Source organism: Lithobates pipiens, unplaced genomic scaffold (assembly GCF_037356315.1).
Source record: "Lithobates pipiens isolate NorthernLeopardFrog02 unplaced genomic scaffold, aLitPip1_a1.2 Scaffold_27, whole genome shotgun sequence".
NCBI lineage: Eukaryota > Metazoa > Chordata > Amphibia > Anura > Ranidae > Lithobates > Lithobates pipiens.
The window spans coordinates 149,781,625-149,799,830 of record NW_027507788.1 but is presented as its reverse complement, the minus strand read 5'-3'; the positions used below and the strand labels follow the sequence as shown (position 1 = coordinate 149,799,830).

Genomic DNA, 18,206 nt, shown 5'->3' with positions numbered 1-18,206 from the left:
AGCACTGGCACTGATGAGATGCACTAAATAGGCACGGATGGGTTGCCTGCACACTTGCACAGTCACTATGGAGTTGCAGTTAATAGACTCCGCCCCCCCCCCCCATGTAAGTTAACCACTTCAGCCTGAGTCTAGCCCCGTGGCTTACTTTAACTTAATTGTGCTGTCCAGGCTGTCCTTAATGAAGATATTATTGTGGCTCGCCTCGCCGCTCAAAGTACCGCCCGGCGCCCGCACAGAAGTGTCCGTCCAGTCCACCTTTCCCAGGCAAGCCTCAGGACGCTGGGGAAGGCCTCCGGATGACGTCACGCCAGCCGGGACGTCAAGCTCCGCCTACAGCCGGATGCTGCCGAGCAGCTGAGCACGCTCAGCCTCGGTGGCGCACCGCAGTGTCTGCAACTGCAAAATTATATCAACCGGCCGCGCTGGCGGCGGCGCTGCAATTACATTAGCTGGCTGAAATGTCTGTCATATATCTGTGGGCCTATAATTAATAATGCAGCTGCCTGGCAATGAAGATATATAGCGGCCGGCGGCCGACGGCCGGGCCGTGGTGATTGGCTTTTTTGTATGTACTTAAGTGTTTGGGCCTATAATATGATGGGGGCCTGGAGCTTCAGCTCCAAACGCCCCTATGTTAATCCGGCCCTGTGTATAGGCAGTAAACCATGCTTGTTATACTCACTGTGGAACCTAAGGGGTTAATCCTCTGCATTGTGTAAATAGGCTGTTTGCGCCTGTCTTCTCTGATCCTCCCCTTCTTCAACTGTCCCCAATCCATTTCCTGATAGAACAGAGCCCTGGGGGCACTCTGCACATGCTCAGTTTGGTGTGTATTGCTAGAGAGTTGTTTTTTCTTTTCTTAGAAGGGTGCATTTGATTAGCACAGGGACAATCAGCACTTCCCAGACAGAGGGTCAGGGGTGCTTCAGCCTCATAGGACAGTCAGAGTAGAATGAAAACTCATCCTACAAGCTTTAACCAGACACTAATAGAAGTAACAAGACTGCTATATACTACTGATAAGAAAAGATATTTAGCAGTTTATATTTACTAAAATAATTAAATTTTCGTATTCTGTGTACTGGGGGAGACCAGTTATAGTGAATGCAGAGTCCTGGATTTAGTAACACTTTAATTGTGTTGGTGTGCCATTCAAAATAAAAGGCAACAAAGCACGCTAACACTTACATGTGTTGCATTAACACCCCTTCCTGCAATGCACTGAATTGGAGAAGTGTAAACAGGGTCTTAAGGTGACCCTGTTGCTGACAAAAAAGTTAAAACTATAAGCATTTGTAAAAAGGACAGTTTATACTTGCCTTGTCTGGCACCCCTTCAAGAAATCTCTGCAGCAGAGTGGATATTCCATGAATAGGTACCGGATTGAGATAAAAAAATGTCTCTTGTTTAATTGTCTTTATGTCTGTGACAGGGTCCCTTTAAGAAAAAATAACCTTTTATTAATTTTGCAATGCTTTTGTGATTAATATTTTAGAAGAGAAAAGGACAGTTTTCAAATCCCTGTATGGGACATCGCCACCAAAACAGATTTTTCATGTTTTTGATAGTGGGATCATATGTTGGCTGATTCCCTTTGGAATGCTAATGACAAAAGTTCCTTGCTAGAATTTCTAGTTTCTTCAAAATACCAGAGCCGTTCCAAAGCCCTGTGATGATTTCACCATATTTTTTATATTATAGAACAAACAGATATCTATGGAATCCAGCTGACAGGCTGATACCATCATTCTGGCTGGGTGGGAGGGGACAGAGACACAAACAGCTATTATAAGGAATTCCTACTACTTGAGTCACCAAGAAAGATTCCAACTACATCTGTATTATCAGTTTGGGCTGGAGTTCGCTTATAAAGTCCAACCCTAGCCAAAATCTTTTTGTTTTGAATAAAACGAGGAAGGGCTTTAAAGCCAAACTTCAGAATAAGAAAATATTGTCTACATACAAGAGGAATGAGAATTCGTACTTAAAGCGGGGTTCCACCCTAAAGTGGAACTTCCGCTGATCGGAACCCTCCCCCCCCTCCGGTGTCACAATTGGCACCTTACAGGGTGGAGGGGGGTGGAGATACCTGTCAAAGACAGGTATTTACACCCACTTCCAGGCATAGACTCCCGTCATTTCCTGTCCTGCCGCGCTGTCTGCTGGGACACACACGGGTCCCAGTGACAGCGCGGAGAATTCCTATTGCGCTGCGCGACTCGCGCATGCACAGTAGGGAACCGGGAAGTGAAGCCGATTCGCTTCACTTCCTGATTCCCTCACCTAGAATGGTGACGGCAGCAGCCGAGAGCCGAGCGATCGATCGGCCTCGGCTGCCGGCATCGCTGGAACCCGGGACAGGTGAGTGTCCATTTATTAAAAGTCAGCAGCTGTAGTATTTATAGCTGCTGGCTTTTAATATTTTTTTTGAGGTGGAATCCCTCTTTAAATCTGGGTGTGCTTTGTGCATTTCTGCAACATCTGTGCAATAATCCTGTGTAAAAATGTATCTCTGTGCAGAAGCTTCCTCTAATAAAGACCAATCACTGCTGCTCTCTCTCCTTGTGCAGATTGACTGGTCTTCTCTATGCCCCCTCTTGTAGATTTCTACAGGCAGCCTGCGATGGATGGAGCTGCTGGGCTCCTCCCAAAGTTCTGCCCTCTGACCAGGCTTTCTGTAGCACAGGGATGATGTCACTGCTACCTCTACAAGGCGAAATGCAGGTTTGTAAAGGCATTTCATGCACACAAAGTGGATTTATATTCTTTGTGGCACATCAGGAATATATTTCCATTAAAGATTTTGTGCCTAGAGTTTGGCTTTAAATGCTTTGTGTCCCCTTTTGGGGTCTTGTCACCAGGATAGGATGTGAGGGTAAAACTCCCTGTTGTGAACACAGACAGTAATAAAATTCTAAAGGTATATACTACCATTTTTTTTCATAATTTAACTTGATCTATCACAATATCATTGATTATAATATTAATGTAGTCACCAAACGTCAGTTATTATTCCTTATTGATATTCTCATTTTATTCTTGTTATAATCATGATTTATTGATGTAGTTTTTTTTGTTATATAGTTTCTCTTAGGATTCTTAAAATGTCAAATACAATTTTTGTGAATGGTATAACTTGATTTTTCTATATTTGTCTTTTCTATAAAGAAGGGGTGCATTGGTGCCCTCAAATTCAGGTAGCGGTTGGTCAGTATTCGCAATGACAGCTTTGTCAATGAATTGCTTCATCAGTATCTGGGAGAGACCCAATCAGTTTACTCTTGGTGCAAGTGAGTTGCAGCTGTGATTGAAGTCATGACAGCGCCCTCTTCTTTCTTCAGCAGGAGCAGGGGAAGAGCACTCTTCCCGGACTAAGCAGAACTCACATAATGACATGAGCACTATTCAGTCCTGGAGTACAGTGAGCCCAGCCTGCATAATGATGCCCTATGGGCTTGTCATTAACCGTCTAGGCCAGTGATGGCAAACCTTGGCACTCCAGATGTTTTGGAACTACATTTCCCTTGATGCTCATGCACTCTTCAGTGTAGTGGAGCATCATGGGACATGTAGTTCCAAAACATCTGGGGTGCCAAGGTTTGCCATCACTGGTCTAGGCTCATGGGAAATGGGCAAAGAGACATGACTGTCATTTTGTCCAAAGAATTCTGGCGGTGCTGGACCAGGGAGGCAGATGGGGACATTTGCAGAATTTGTATTCTTTCTTTTAATAGGCAGGTTAGGGGGAAGGGACTAAACATTTCTTAAAAATTGTAACTGGAGTTACACTTTAAATATCTGTGTTCCATTGGGGAGAGTTCCCTGGCTTTCTGTGCCCAGGAACACAACAGGAAGTGAGATTAAGCCTCTCTAAAGGCCCCATTTACACTAGTACAATTTCTCCTGAATCTGCCATCATGCTGCAAGGCGCAACAATGGAAATCACATTATTCTCTATAGTGATCATTCCCATCAATGCAACATGGTGCAGTGCAATTTTTTAAAAGGTGCAGGTGCTTCTTTGTTGCAGCATTGTGCGTTTTTGGCCACTTATACTACAATGGAAGCGCATGAAAAGTTAATCTACATGCATTTTTGGGGCTACATAAATTCACTGAAAAATGCATAAATATGCAGCAGCACTAGTGTAAACCTAGGATTAGTCAGCTGTTACTAGAACATGTGTCTCTATTAAAAGATGAACCTCCAATGCAATACTGACAATATACACGTTTCTGCACAAATGACTGTATCTTAGATTGGGTGCTGAAATGACCAATGGCTGGAACCGACTCCAATCATGAGAAGGAAGTGTCACCAGCACACCAGGATCTCCAAAATTGGATCCAAAACTTTAATCAAAGCGACGCTTCTGACCCATTCAGGACCCCTTCATCAGGCATGATGAAGGGGTCCTGTGTGGCTCCGAAATATCGCTTTTATTTTTTTTCTACTATGTGATTAAAGTTTTGGACCCAATTTTGGAGATCCTGATGTGCTGGTGACACTTCCTCCTCCATTAAAAGATTTCCCTTTTTTTCTGTTTTGGTGAAAATTGTAAATTTTTGTCTTTTTCTTTACTTTCTGTATAAAAGAGAAAGTTAATTTCTCACCAGCATAACACAACATAGTGACAGAAGAGAGTAGGTGCAGCAATCCCATAACTAGAGAGGAATCTGTGGATCTACTAACAATTAACCAGGGAAACTACTGCCTGGCAAACTAAATTTACTAGCAACCTTGCCTAAACACCACGGTGCTACATCCTCCTCCTACCTATGAAACAATGTCTCAGAGAAAATAATTTAACTCTGAAGCCTGAGTGTGGATGTCCTGGCAAAACTGGGATGTCCTGGGGAAACAAGGAGGTAAGAAAAAATAATGACAAGACATGCGGCGTACCACATTAAATAACAGTGTATTTTTATAGGCAAGTAGCATTTCACACAAGGGCATATAAATAGCAGATAATATATACAATTTTACATGTGGCATACCACCCGAACAATATAAAAGGGGAAAATATATAGGGACAACTGCAGGGACAGAATGCATGGCTGCAGTCAAACAGCAACTTCATCAAAAGATCCCCTTGCATGTGGAATCTCAGTCTGTCCACACAACAGCCGGGGACTGAGAAAAGATTTCCTCATTTGTTGAAGAAACAAAACACGTCATATCAACATGATACTTATCAGAGGGAAGCACACTGGCGATTCCAGAACAATAGCCAGAATGACTCAAGTGGGCACTCCTGACCTCTGCTGGCAGAATGAGATCCAGCAGTACAGCCAAGCAGGAATGTCCCCCCTAACAACTTTCCAGAGCAAAGGTGGAGTGGCTCTCAGCATAGCGTCCTGACTCCATAGAACACACATTTGTAATCCACATGGTTTTGATGAATGAATACAGTTCAACAATATTTTACCAATAGTACCTAGGATCCAGTAACTGTAGAGTTTCCCCTCTTGTATACACAGTGGTAATATGATAACCAATGTCTTTTTTATTAGGCCTGCGGATGACAACACAATGGGGATTGATTTGACGACCATAGTCCCAGGTTTGTAGAACCGAAGGTTCTTTCAGCCATTCTGGGTGACAAATGGTTAAATTCCAAGTGTAGAGGAATTTTAAGAAAGCTCCGCACGGCCTTATCCACCCACTCAGTTGTCTTTTCCTGCAACTCCCCCCTCCAGTTGCGCCTGTATATAGAGATACAAGTAGCCATACTCCTCAGCCACTTTCTTGATGACTATGCGCTGTGATTTAGACGACCTGGGCAGTGTTTTAGGGTCTCCATACCCAGTTAAGGCATTGGAATTGTTAGCCAGCAATGACATTGGGTTTGCAATCAAACTTAATTACGTTGGTTGGTTTGGTTGGCACAACTTTACGGACCCATTTTGCCCAGCGATCCTCCTCAAAGAATTTAGTAATACACACAGTTGGAGCTGTAATGGCAGACAGTTCAATCTTAACACTTGCAGCTGGCCCAGAAGGAATTTCTTCCTCCTCCAGGTCACATAATTTCTCTTCTTTACTATCACCCCACTTTCCAGTCCATAACAAATTATCTCAAAACAGTTCAGAGAGCCGATCGGATGAGATCAGAATTGGAGATAGGGGAGCACTTTTTGTCCGGGAGTAGGTTGCGCTTGGAACTAGCAGCAACTGGTGCAACAACCTTGTCTCCCCAACTGGCCACAGGTATTTCCGCCCCCATTGGTACACTATTTCCACCCATTTCAGGGTTATGTGACTCCAGCATCTTTTTCCCCGGTGATTCCACCATCAAGGAGCACAGATGGGGCCCGTCCACGACCTTGAGGGATAACTGGAGTATTGGGTCCTGGAGCAGCCACAGATATAAGAGGAACAGCTTCTCGCACAAGCTGGGTGATAGCAAGGGGACTCTTAGTTAATTTGGCTGAAACCACAGTTGGGTTTCAGGACTATTTCTCTAAATTTCTGGTTTCAGTACCAGTCCAGCTGGGTTGCACTGGGTTCTCCTTGACTGCAGGTGTCGCTTTCACCGCCGCCAAGAGTAGAAACGCAGTCTAGCTGGGTGAATTGAATGCCATTATTTTCTCAGAACCAGCCCAGTGGGAGTGTTTTCCTGCTGTGCATTCTGGGAGGTGGTATTTAAGGTACCAATGCCACGTGGCTCGGGGTTCCATCTTTTATTTTCTATCTGTTCAGTTCTGGTGGTCCTCCTGACCAAGCCCCATGGCCCTCCTGGCCTGGGGTGCTGAACCATGCATACCGAGTCTCGGGGCCGGCTGGCCCGAGGCGACGCACCTGCAGGGACAGGCCCGAGTGAAGTTTCGGGGCCTACTGATCCAAGGGTGGTCCGGTGCCGTCTCATCTGAATGGAGAGGCACAGCAACTGAAGAACCCTAGGGGAGGACTCTTCAGGAGAAGGCAATGCGCAAGGCTGGGTTCTTTGAAGGAGCCTGGAGGCTTAGTTGAAGGACGCAGCCTGGATCAACACTCATACGGTATCGACGGATCGGCTGAGAGAACCTGGTACCGTATGATAGCTCTTTAAATTTATCTACGTCCCTCAGTAACGCTCACGTGTACATCACAAGTCTGTGGCAGAGACTTTGTCGAGCACCCTACCGGCTGCTAGGCCTAGTGAGAGGAGGTCTATCTGGAGGTTTTAAAATCCAGTTGTGAAACAGTTGCTATTCTCTGGATTTTCCTATAAAAGTACAAGTAATACAAGTACCTGAACTCACTCCTAACCCTCTACCTTTTATTGAAAGACTCTGTTTCTGTTCTAAATAAATAACCCAAAAGAAGATTCAGTGTCAGTTTCCACATTCTTTGGGCCATCTATCACGGGAACCCCTAGATGGAGAAGCAAACAAGGAGGTAACGGTAAGCCCAAATAAAACCAGCAGCTCCTTCGGGGTCAGTGCTACATAAATTTAATAGCAACCCTGCCTGAACACCAAGGTGCTATATCTGCTACATGGTGTGTGTGTGTGTGTGTGTGTGTGTGTGTGTGTGTGTGTGTGTGTGTGTGTGTGTGTGTGTGTGTGTGTGTGTGTGTGTGTGTGTGTGTGTGTGTGTGTGTGTGTGTGCGCTCTATATATACACATATGGTGAGGCAAGCGCTCTTAAAAATGATCTTAGAACTTTAACTTTTTATTTTTATTTTTTGATCCACAAGTCTTAGCGCTTGGGCTCCTGCAGAAAATATTTGTCTCTTATCTGTGTTCCTTCATACAGTGTTATTGCAGCTGCTGATACTACCATTGCAACACTGACATCTAGAGGGCAGAAAGAAACAGGTTCTGCACATCGTCCAATATCTACTTTTATCGATAAGCCCCATGCTTCCTCTATGTTTGTGTAATGCAATTTATTGATTAATAACATATTGGGTTATTTTGAATGAACAGATTGACATCAGCGAGCCAACAAAAGTTACTATGCCAGCATTTTACACAGTGGATTTATAATTTGACTCAATCCCAAATTGTGAGTTGTCACTGCAGTAGGAGTAGCATGGAAAGATTCCAGAGGGAAATAATAGGGGATTTACCTGGTTTGGAGAGAATTCTCTTTCACTTCCTGTTGTCGCTACATAAAACGCAGTGAAGGAAAAGAACATCTCTCGACACAGATGGTCCAAATAAAAAAAAAAATGTTTTAACAATTCCCTTCTCTATCCAAAAGGACTTTAAATATGCTTTATTTTAAAACTTAAAATAAAAAATATAGATGTCTCAACTGTATACCAATATTTTTAGATGCTAACAGACTGGTTAGCTGTGGACAATATCTCTGTAAATGTATCAGAGGAAATGCACATTTTCGTAAAAAAAAAAAAAAAAAAAGGCATGATTATAGTCTGGCGGATTAGGTTTATAAAAAGCTGCAGCTCTGCTGTGTGCAAAGAAAGGGGCTCCTTATTCCCAACTACCCACAGCAAGCCATCACACCGCAGGTCTGTAAAATGAACAGAACAAGCAGAGTGTGGAAAGTTTGTTTTTAACTTGCAGCATTATGAAGTATTCTGAACATTTGCTGTATTTTGACTACGGTGGAACTCAAAGACGCACGGCTGCTAGATTTGAATCCAAAAGGAAGTGCTTTCTTTTTGTGTTTGAACAAAACAGCTTCAGATTCAAGAAAATTAATTGCAGCTTTTTGATCTTTCATATTTGACCAATGTATTTAAAAAAAAACAATTGTGCAGATTTACTTTAGTAACAATATTCTTACCTTAAAGCAGACCTTCAGTCATATTTTCATATTTCCATCTATTAAAGTGGAGGGCCACCCTAAAAAAAAAAAAAAAGACATTAACATTCACAAAAAAAAAAAAAATTGAAAAAAAATCTTTTTTTTTTTTTTTACTAACCAGAAACCCCTGATGCTAGGCAGTCTTCAGAATCTGCCTCTTCCTATTCCGCTGCGCTTCTTCCTCTTCGGCGAGTTGGCCCGTTGTCTTCTGGGACATGTGTGTGTCCCAGAAAACAACAGGACCATTCACAAAATGCCGCGCGACTCGTGCATGTGCAGTAGGAAACTGGCAGTGAAGCCGCAACACTCCACTGCCTGTTGCGCATTGTTAAGATGGCAGTGGCGGCACCCGGTCCGATGGACGGATCGGCCTCGGGCGGCCGACATTGCAGGCTCGCTGGACAGGTAAGTGACCTTATTAAAAGTCAGCAGCTACAATGTTTGTAGCTGTTGACTTTAAAAAAAATAAATAAATTGCGGCTGGAACAACGCTTTAAATCTTCTGCCCTTGTTGTTTTAACTTTGGATAGTAAAACATTTTTTTTCTGCTAGTCAATATCTTATACAGCCCACGTCCTGTTTCTTGTCTGGTAATTAGCCTAGGTTTATGACATTATGCACAGCTCTTTTTCTCATTCTGTAGGGTTTGCCAGGAAGGAAGGGGGGGATGAGCCATAAAAGAGCCAATGAGAGCTGCAGGGTTGGAGGTGTGCCTCTGTGTGTCTGTGTAAATCCAGGAAGTGAACAGGCAGCAGCTTCAGATGCCCACAGTTAAAATAAATGCAGCCATACTTAGTGGAGGGAGATTTCTGCAGCATATTTGGCAAGTATAGAATCACAGTATATATAAAATAATATGCAAATTGTTTGGAGGGAAGCTTCAGAATGGCAAAGATGTTACAAATTTTGTGGGCAGACTGCAGTTCCTCTTAAAAGTGAACCTGTGGTATGTCCTTGCTGGTTTTGAGTGCATGTAGACAGTGCATGTAGACATGAAATGAGTGAAAGAGGCTGGAAGAGATCAACATCACAAAACACACCACATGTGTTCAGGTGCCATCCATTACATTGCCATCTAAATGCGGTGCGGTTTTGCCATGGTTGTCACATAAAAAATCAATGCAAACCACAACACATGAAGTCTGTCGCCCAAAAGAAGCTCCTGCTTCTTTTTTGGGTGACAAGCTGTGCGGGTTGCGGTTTGCTGAGCGATTTATCGAGCAAGAAACACGGCAAAACCACATCGCATTTAGGTGCCATTGGAAATGAATGGTGTCCAAACATGCATTTTGTCATTATTGCAGTGCGATTTGAGATGTGGGTAGAATCTCAGTGATTCTGTGTAAGATCACAAAACGCCAGATGTTAGCTGGGCCTAACATGCAAAAGTAGGTGAAAACATTCAATATTTTAATAAGACAAATTGCAAAAAGTATGATAACCAATGCTTTAGCAATATCAATGTCAACAAATAACATTTTAGATCGAATTTAAAGTGTTTGGTAAGCCACTACTATAAAAAAAACTCCCATACCCTCTGTAACATAACAATATGTGTCCCTGTGTTATATAAAAAAAAATGCCAGTTTGTACTTACGGTATATCAGAGAATCTCCCGGTGCTCATGTGACTCCTGGGCTCTCTCTTCTGCCCAGCTGACAGCGCCAGCAGGCGGGGCTGAGCACTACCAATGACATCAGCCAGGGAGGCGAGGAGAGGGAGAGCCGAGGAGTCACGTAAGCGATGGGAGACGCTCTGATATAGGTACAGATTGGCATATTCTTTATATAACACAGGCACAGGGACACATATTGTTATTGTCACAGAGGGGATGGCAGGAATTTATTGTAGTTATGAGAGCAGCAGGAGGGGTGGGGGTGGGCACTGACACAAGCAGACAGGCAGAGAGAGGGGGGAGAGCAGGACAGAGAAGGACAGAGCAAGGCTGCAGAAGACAGGGACGCGTAAACTGACCACGGTGTCAGGGCTAAGCAGCCACTATAAACCGTGGTTAGTTTACGCGGGGAGGGTATAGCCAGTCAGGATCAGTCAGGTTTTTTAGGTGACAGAAGGGGCCAAATTACACAGCACGAGCACTGTGCTGTATAACATGCTTTAAGGGAACAGGATCTGTTTGTCTTTGTTTGTTTTTTAGGTTAACATACACTTTAACAATGACATCATTGTTGTTATAGTCGAGTAGTGACTGGGTGTGCAAAGAGGAAAGTGCCAAAAGTAGAATGTACATTATATTGTACAGATTCAATTTTGGTTATCTCTTATATCATAAAAATCCAACGCGTTCAAAGGGTCCCCATACATCAGGGTTTGGTACTTTTGAACAAAGTGTGCATTGGACTGAATAAAATTAGGAGAGATCTTGAGGGGTAATTATTATGATTGTCCCAAATGCTGCATAAGCTTTAAGTAGCATCATACCCTTATGTCTCAAAGGGAAAAATGTAGGTGCCGCTCAAGTCAGAGGTGCAATCCAAAGCCAACCGAAATGAGTGGTGGTCAGGCTCCTTGCTGGGGATGGCCATTATTAAGCTCCAGGAGCAAAACACGTTGGGCGCATGGCCTGGCCATAGCCTAGGCTGAGGCTGGCATTTATCCTTTCACACGTGTCTGCTTCACGATGTGCGGCTCACAGACATTTTTTTCTGCCACAGCATCACAACCCTTCATACGTCTCTCCTCTGCACAGTGCCTGTTGTTATACCCACTGAACTTTTGCACATACTGCTTGCCATCATACTCTCAACACTTCTCGCTTGAGACATCATGAAACCCTACACACACACCTCTTCCCAAAATACTGCCCACCTTCATACCATCCACAGTTTCTGCTGCACATTCTGCCTGCCGTTATTTGCTTTGCACTCTTCTCCGGCACATCATGCGTGCCATCATACCCTCTGCACTAGTCTCCTGTACATACTGGCTGTCATAATACTCTACTTATTTCTCTCCTGAACATACTGCCCCCCCCCTTCTTCTATTGAACATACTGCCCACCATCATACCATCTGCACTTTTCTGAATATCCTTCAACTATCATATCCTCTCTCCACTCTTCTCCTGAACATATTACCCTCTATTATACTCTACGCACTTCTCTCCTGCACATACTGCTCACCATTTTAACCTCCACTATTCGCTTCTGTAGATAGTGTTTGCAATCATTCCCTCCACAATTTGCGAATCCACATCTACATACTAAAATACTTCTTCCTTTTCTTCATATTGTTTGTAATATAACTGAAACAACTCACATTTTCTAGTCTACATGCACCACTGCAAAGAGCTTTCATGGAATCAGGAATTCATTCAGCAAGCTCAGAGTTCACTGGGTACAAACTCTGCAAAACATGTACTTAGCCAAAGAGCCCCATTGGGCTCCCTGTGGAGGCACAGTCACTTATCTCATTTAACTTGCATTATATAACTAAGCGTGTGTAATGTCCACATTATGCTATTCAATGACATCACTACTTGTGGGACCAGAATTCCCTGTTATGGGTTGACGAGTGTAATTACATCAGAGTTCTAATCTCTGTGACCTGTAGCCATAAGAAAATGTACATTGAACTTCCTGCAGAAAATGCCCCCTAACCTTTTCAACTGTATTTCACCTTACCAAAGTCATATGATATTAACTAGGCAAGCAAAACATTTCCCGTATGTTGAGTATGTTAGAAAATCTTTTCTGGCTGTTACAGGGCTATTTTTCATGTACACGGGTTAGATTTAGGTGGCTATAGACTTCAGTGGGCAAATTCATACATACACTTTACGTTCGTGAAAAACTGAGCTCCATGGAGATCCAAATAATTTACTCATTATATAAAATGTTATATAACATTGCTACATGTGATTTTTAGATAATTCTTATGTGGTTTACTATGTTGGACTTGTTGCAAGAATGTGTGCTGGACTTCTTGTTGCAAGAGTCTGTGCTCCTTTCCTGTCTGTCCCAGAGACTGAAATTAAATTTCAATAGATGTTACTTGGAATAGCAGCCTTTCACCTAAACTTGGCTAATCATGAACTGATCTGCATCACCAGATCAGCAGAACCAAGTAGACTTTATAGTGCACCAATTATTAAAGCGAGCCCAAACCCTCCTATCCATTACAGCAAGGGAATCTGCCTCTGTTTGATCTGTAGTTTCCATCATGCTGCACTTGCGATCAATTATGACACCAGCTATTTGATGGCGTGACGGTTCAGTTGAGAGCACAAGCATTTTTCACATTTATGGTTAACAGCATGCCTATAATGTAACCGTTTTGGTAACTAGTTCAGTCAATAGGTTTAGCTTCAATTTAAAGTGAGGCTCAACATTATAATACAATTCTTGCAAGCAGGCAGCTCTTTATTGCAGAAGAGACATGCTGCTCTTCTGCAATAAGACACACTTGCCTGTCTGCTGGCAGTCTCTGTTAAATGTACACTTAGTGGTTGATTTACTACAAGTGGAGAGTGCAAAATCAGGTGCAGCTGTGCATGGTAGCCAATTACAGTATCTCACAAAAGTGAGTACACCCCTCACATTTTTGTAAATATTTTAATATATCTTTTCATGGAGCTGGTGGCTGTTAGAGTCCCCTCCACTTTCCGTTTGAGGATGCCCCAGAGATGCTCAAGGAAGGTAAAAGGAGGAGAAAGGGGAAGGAAAGAAAAGGAAGTGGAGATAAGAAATAAGGAAAGAAGGAAAATTACGTAGGCCTGTTTGGACGCTCCATAAAAGGATGTTCATGGCGGCCCTCATTCAGATGGCCGCCACCCGGGGACAGGTCCTAATCTAGAAACCACAAGGTAGGGCTGTTCTGTTTGATATTTTACTAGCGCGGGTCCAAAATGAGGAAGTATCTGACACATTGTCATCACGGCCCATGTCATTTGGCTGCCGCTCCTGGTATGGAGTGGCTGTTTCCTTCCCCTTTTCTCCTGCATACATTCATTGTACCTTACTTTTTAGCCTAACGGCTGCAGAGGATCTATCTATTGACTGTGGTTGAACATCGGAAATGGCCATAGCCATTTCCGATAGACATTTCTATACGTCATTTATTGGGTGGGTCAGTTTTTATCTGGATTGATGTCTTTCCCTTCCCATTTCTTTCAACTTTTCTTCCTATTTTCCCTCCTAGATCCTCCTCCCAACACCTCTCCCCTTTCCTTTTCCCCCCCAACACCCCCCCTTTTCCCCTCCTTTCCCCCTCCTTTTTCTTCCCCCCTTCCCTTTTTTCTTTTGCCATCCCTTTTTCCTTCCACTCCCCTTTTCTTTCCCCAATATTAACCCGCCATTTTTCCTTTTTCCCTTATTTCTTATATCCTCTTCCTGTTCTTTCCCTCCCCTTTCTCCTCCTTTATCCTTCCTTTCCCCCTCCCCCCTTCACCTTCCCATTTCCCCTCCCTTCCTTCCCCTTTCCCCTTGTCCCTCTCTCAGACATAGTATACAGATTATACAGACCCACATGGGCTGATTTTATATTTTCAATCTTTGCCGCGGGGGGAATACCCTGTCAGGGTGCCTCAAATTGCGCCGCTTGATACCCTTCATTGGGGTCCTCACTGGTAAGCCATGCCCGACTATAAGTACCCGAATATCTATGTTGATGTAAATTGTGTATATTTTTCATTGATTGTGACCATATAACTATAAAATTGTATCTCTTTATAGATGTTTTAAGGTCAATTTCTCCTGAAGAAGTGATTTTTATTGGGAAGCATGTTGAGGATCAAGTTTTGGACCTACATCTCTTTTTTCCATACTACTCTGTGGGGTTCACCAATCTTTTGTTTATACTATTTGTAATAGTAAGAAATAACAATTTTTTTATATATTGTTGTATCTAATGTTTTTTCAATTTATGTTTCTTCAATAAATGAACAATTTTATATTTACCGTGTCCAATCCCTGAGATATTCCACAATAATCCCTGTTGTTGTGGGGCACTATGTTGGAGTAGTAAAAGGGATTTTCTTATTGGCTCCAGGGTTACAGAACAGCCGACTTGTTTCATTATGTAGGTGTGGTGAGCTTTGGTATTGGCCAGTCAGGTTGATTTACTAACACTGGAGAGTGCAAAACTTCAGCTTGTTCAATTAAGCTTTGAAAAAAAAAGTGGAAGCTGATTGGTTTCTTTACAGAACTGCACCATATTTTGCACTCTCTGGTTTTAGCAAATCCACAGTGAACAGTTTTAGTTTTAGTTACAAATTATATATTATAATACATTTGTTGAATATTATGTGAACAAATGTGCTAAAATCCTTCCAGTTGGGATCATCACCAGATTGGTCTTTTATGCTTTGGGCATGGCTGGTACGGGGGGGGGGGGGGGGGGTCGTTGCATCCTCTGTTGCTCCTACAGTCTGCCCAGAAGCGGGGCTAACAATGTGCCCACACCTATTGGCTGCCTCCTCTGTACAGTGACATCCATGTCCTATCTCAGAAGCTAGAGGGACGCTCTCTCCCAGGCCAGCCTCGAGTTCCTCTCAGTCTTGCCGACTCCATTGGGGCTGTCACAGAAAGAGCTTCTCTACAGGGGGCAGAGCAAGAAGATAACACTACACTGCAGCCCAGATCACTGCTTCCCGTCCAGCACTGCAGACAGCAGAGCTCAGCACAGGGCAGAGTGAACATGTGAGCGGATGGATTCGCACTTCTTGAACATTGCTGGATAGAGATGGGGCTCAGGTAAGTATTAGGGGGGCTGAGGGGGACTGCAGCACACAGAAGGTTTTTTTTTATCTTAATGCATAGAATGCAATAAGATAATAAACCTTCTGGTTTTACAAATCACTTTAACAACCAATGAGTCATCAGCTGTCAGCTGGCTTCCCCACTGACAACTGTAATGTAAACAAAACAATGCAGGCAATAGAAAATTCTGATAAAAACAGGGTGGGGACCCCCAATTAATATCAGGCCCTTCGGGTCTGGTACCTCACACATATTTCTTTTTAAAAAAACAGCATGGGGTCCCCCACAAAATCCATACCAGACCCTTATCCGAGCATGCAGCCTGGCAGCTCAGGAAAGGGGGGGACGAGCAAGCGCCCCCTTCTGAACCATATCAGGCCACATGCCCTCTGCTCCCCACCTTAAGGGCCTCATACCCAAAAACCTGGCCATTGGTTGTGGGGGTCTGCAGGCAAGGTCGTTATCAGAATCTGGAAGCAACCTTTAACAACTGGGACATGGGAGTATGGGATACAGAGTATCACTACTTATTCACCAAAAATGTGTACAAAGTGAATAAAGACTGTAAATTCGTTTTTGACAATTCCTTAACCACTTACGGACCGCCCGCCGTTTTACGTCACTACTTTGAAGAGGAATATCGTTATTATGGCAGCAGCTAGCTGCCATAACCCTGGTATCCTCTTCTTCAGTGGCCGATATGCTTTCAGATAAAAATGGTCTCTGCAGCGAATTCGCCGCAAGATCACTTTTATCGGCGACGAGAGAGAACCCCCCTCCCGTGGAGCTCCGGTGCCCTCCGCTGCTTACTGGAGCCATCGGTAGCGGTGGAGGTGGTCGGTTCTTCTCCCTGCTATGCAGGGAGACGAGTGGGGGGAAAATGACCCCCACCTGTCTCCATATCAAAGCAGGGCAAAAGCAACGTCAAAGCGTCACTTCCGCCCATAGCTCTTAGCCCTTGTACACACGGTCGGAGATTCCAACAACCAAATCTGTCGGAGTAATTCTGACAGATTAATTCCGGAAGAGGTCCAGAAGTGATGTTGCATACACACAGTCGGACTAAGTTGTCGGAAAATCCGATTGTACATAACGTGATGACGCTATTTCGTTAGGACGGGACTACGTTCAGGCTAGTAGCCAATAGCTTTGGTCTAGGAATTTGATCTGAGCATGCGTGGCACTTTGTCCGTCGGAGTAAGCTACACATGATAAAGTTGGTCCGTCGGATATTCCAACAGAAACAGTCCGATGCAGACCACACACAGTCGGAATATCAGACAAGACGGTCCGATAGGAAACATTCCGTCGGAATCTCCGACCGTGTGTACAAGGGCTAAAAGGGACTTTTTTTTTATGACATTTATTTTTATTTATTTTTTTTTATTACATTTTAGTGTAAATATGAGATCTGAGGTCTTTTTAATATTTAAGAGGTCCTGTCATGCTTTTTTTTCCATTACAAGGGATATTTACATTCCTTGTAACAGCAAGAAAAGTGACACCATTTTTTTTTTTTAAAGAAAAGTGTAAAAATAAAAAATAAAAGGTAAAATAAATAAGAAAAAAATTAAAAATAAACGTGCCCCGTCCGACCAAGCTCGCGTGCAGTAGCGCCCGCATATGAAAATGGTGTTCAAACCACACATGTGATGTATCGCCACGGTTGTTAGAGTGAGAACAATAATTCTAGCCTAGACCTCCTCTGTAACTTTAAACATGCAACCTGTAGAATTTTTTCAAAGGTCGCCTATGGAGATTTTTAAGGGTAAATGTTTGACGCCATTCCGTGAGCAGGTGCATTTTTTAAGCGTAACATGCTGGGTATCAATTTATTCGGCATAACATTATCTTTCACAATATAAAAGAAATGGGCTAACTTTACTGTCTTATTTTTTAATAAAAAAAAGTGATTTTTTTTCCTAAAAAGGGCGCTTGTAAGACCACTGCGCAAATACGGTGTGACAGAAAGTATTGCAACAACCACCATTTTATTCTCTAGGGTGTTAAAAAAAAAAATTATACATATAGATAGAACTCCTTTATATATAAACGCTTTGCGTTCACAGGCAGATCAGTGGCTAACACCGCTCAATTTGACAGTTGGTAAAGTGGTGTGTGACAATGGTGCCAATCTGCTTAGCGCATTGAAACAGGGCTTAAACGTGGTCATGCAGCGATTCGTTGTCAAATACCCTGGGATCCAGGACATCTTGCGGCAGGCAAGGAAAATCTCGGCCCATTTCAGAAGATCTTACACGGCCATGGCTCGCCTTGCTGACATTCAGCGGCGACACAATCTGCCGGTCAGATGTCTTATTTGCGATTGCCCGACGTGATGGAACTCAACCTTCTATATGCGTGATAGGCTGCTCCAGCAGAAACGTGCAGTTAACGACTACCTGTACGAACTCTGCGGCACAACAGGTTCTGGGGAGCTTGCTTTTTTTTCACCGCGACAGTGGCTGCTCATGCGTGACGCATGCAGACTTCTGCGGCCATTTGATGAGATCACCAAACTGGTCAGTCGCAGCCATGGCGCCATCAGTGACATCGTACCTTATGCCTTCTTTATGGAGCGTGCACTGCGTCGTGTCATTGATCAACTCGTGGAGAAGCAGGAAGATGAGGAAGTCCCAATGCTGGATGAATTCCCAGGGGGGCTATTCTATCTGAGACAAGTCAACAACAGGAGTCTGAAAGGAGTCAGAGGAGGATGGTGCCGGGG

The 18,206-nt window shown here is 43.5% G+C and overlaps 1 long non-coding RNA gene across 1 annotated transcript in view; it reads left to right on the top strand.

The window, feature by feature from the left end:
- The window catches only part of LOC143934230 (uncharacterized), a 33,454-nt gene extending 18,784 nt beyond the window's left edge, over positions 1 to 14,670 (top strand). The window contains exon 6 of the long non-coding RNA XR_013263228.1: positions 14,453 to 14,670. This is a non-coding gene — a long non-coding RNA (uncharacterized LOC143934230). The remainder of the gene's footprint in view (positions 1 to 14,452) is intronic.
- Positions 14,671 to 18,206: the final 3,536 nt, after the last annotated feature.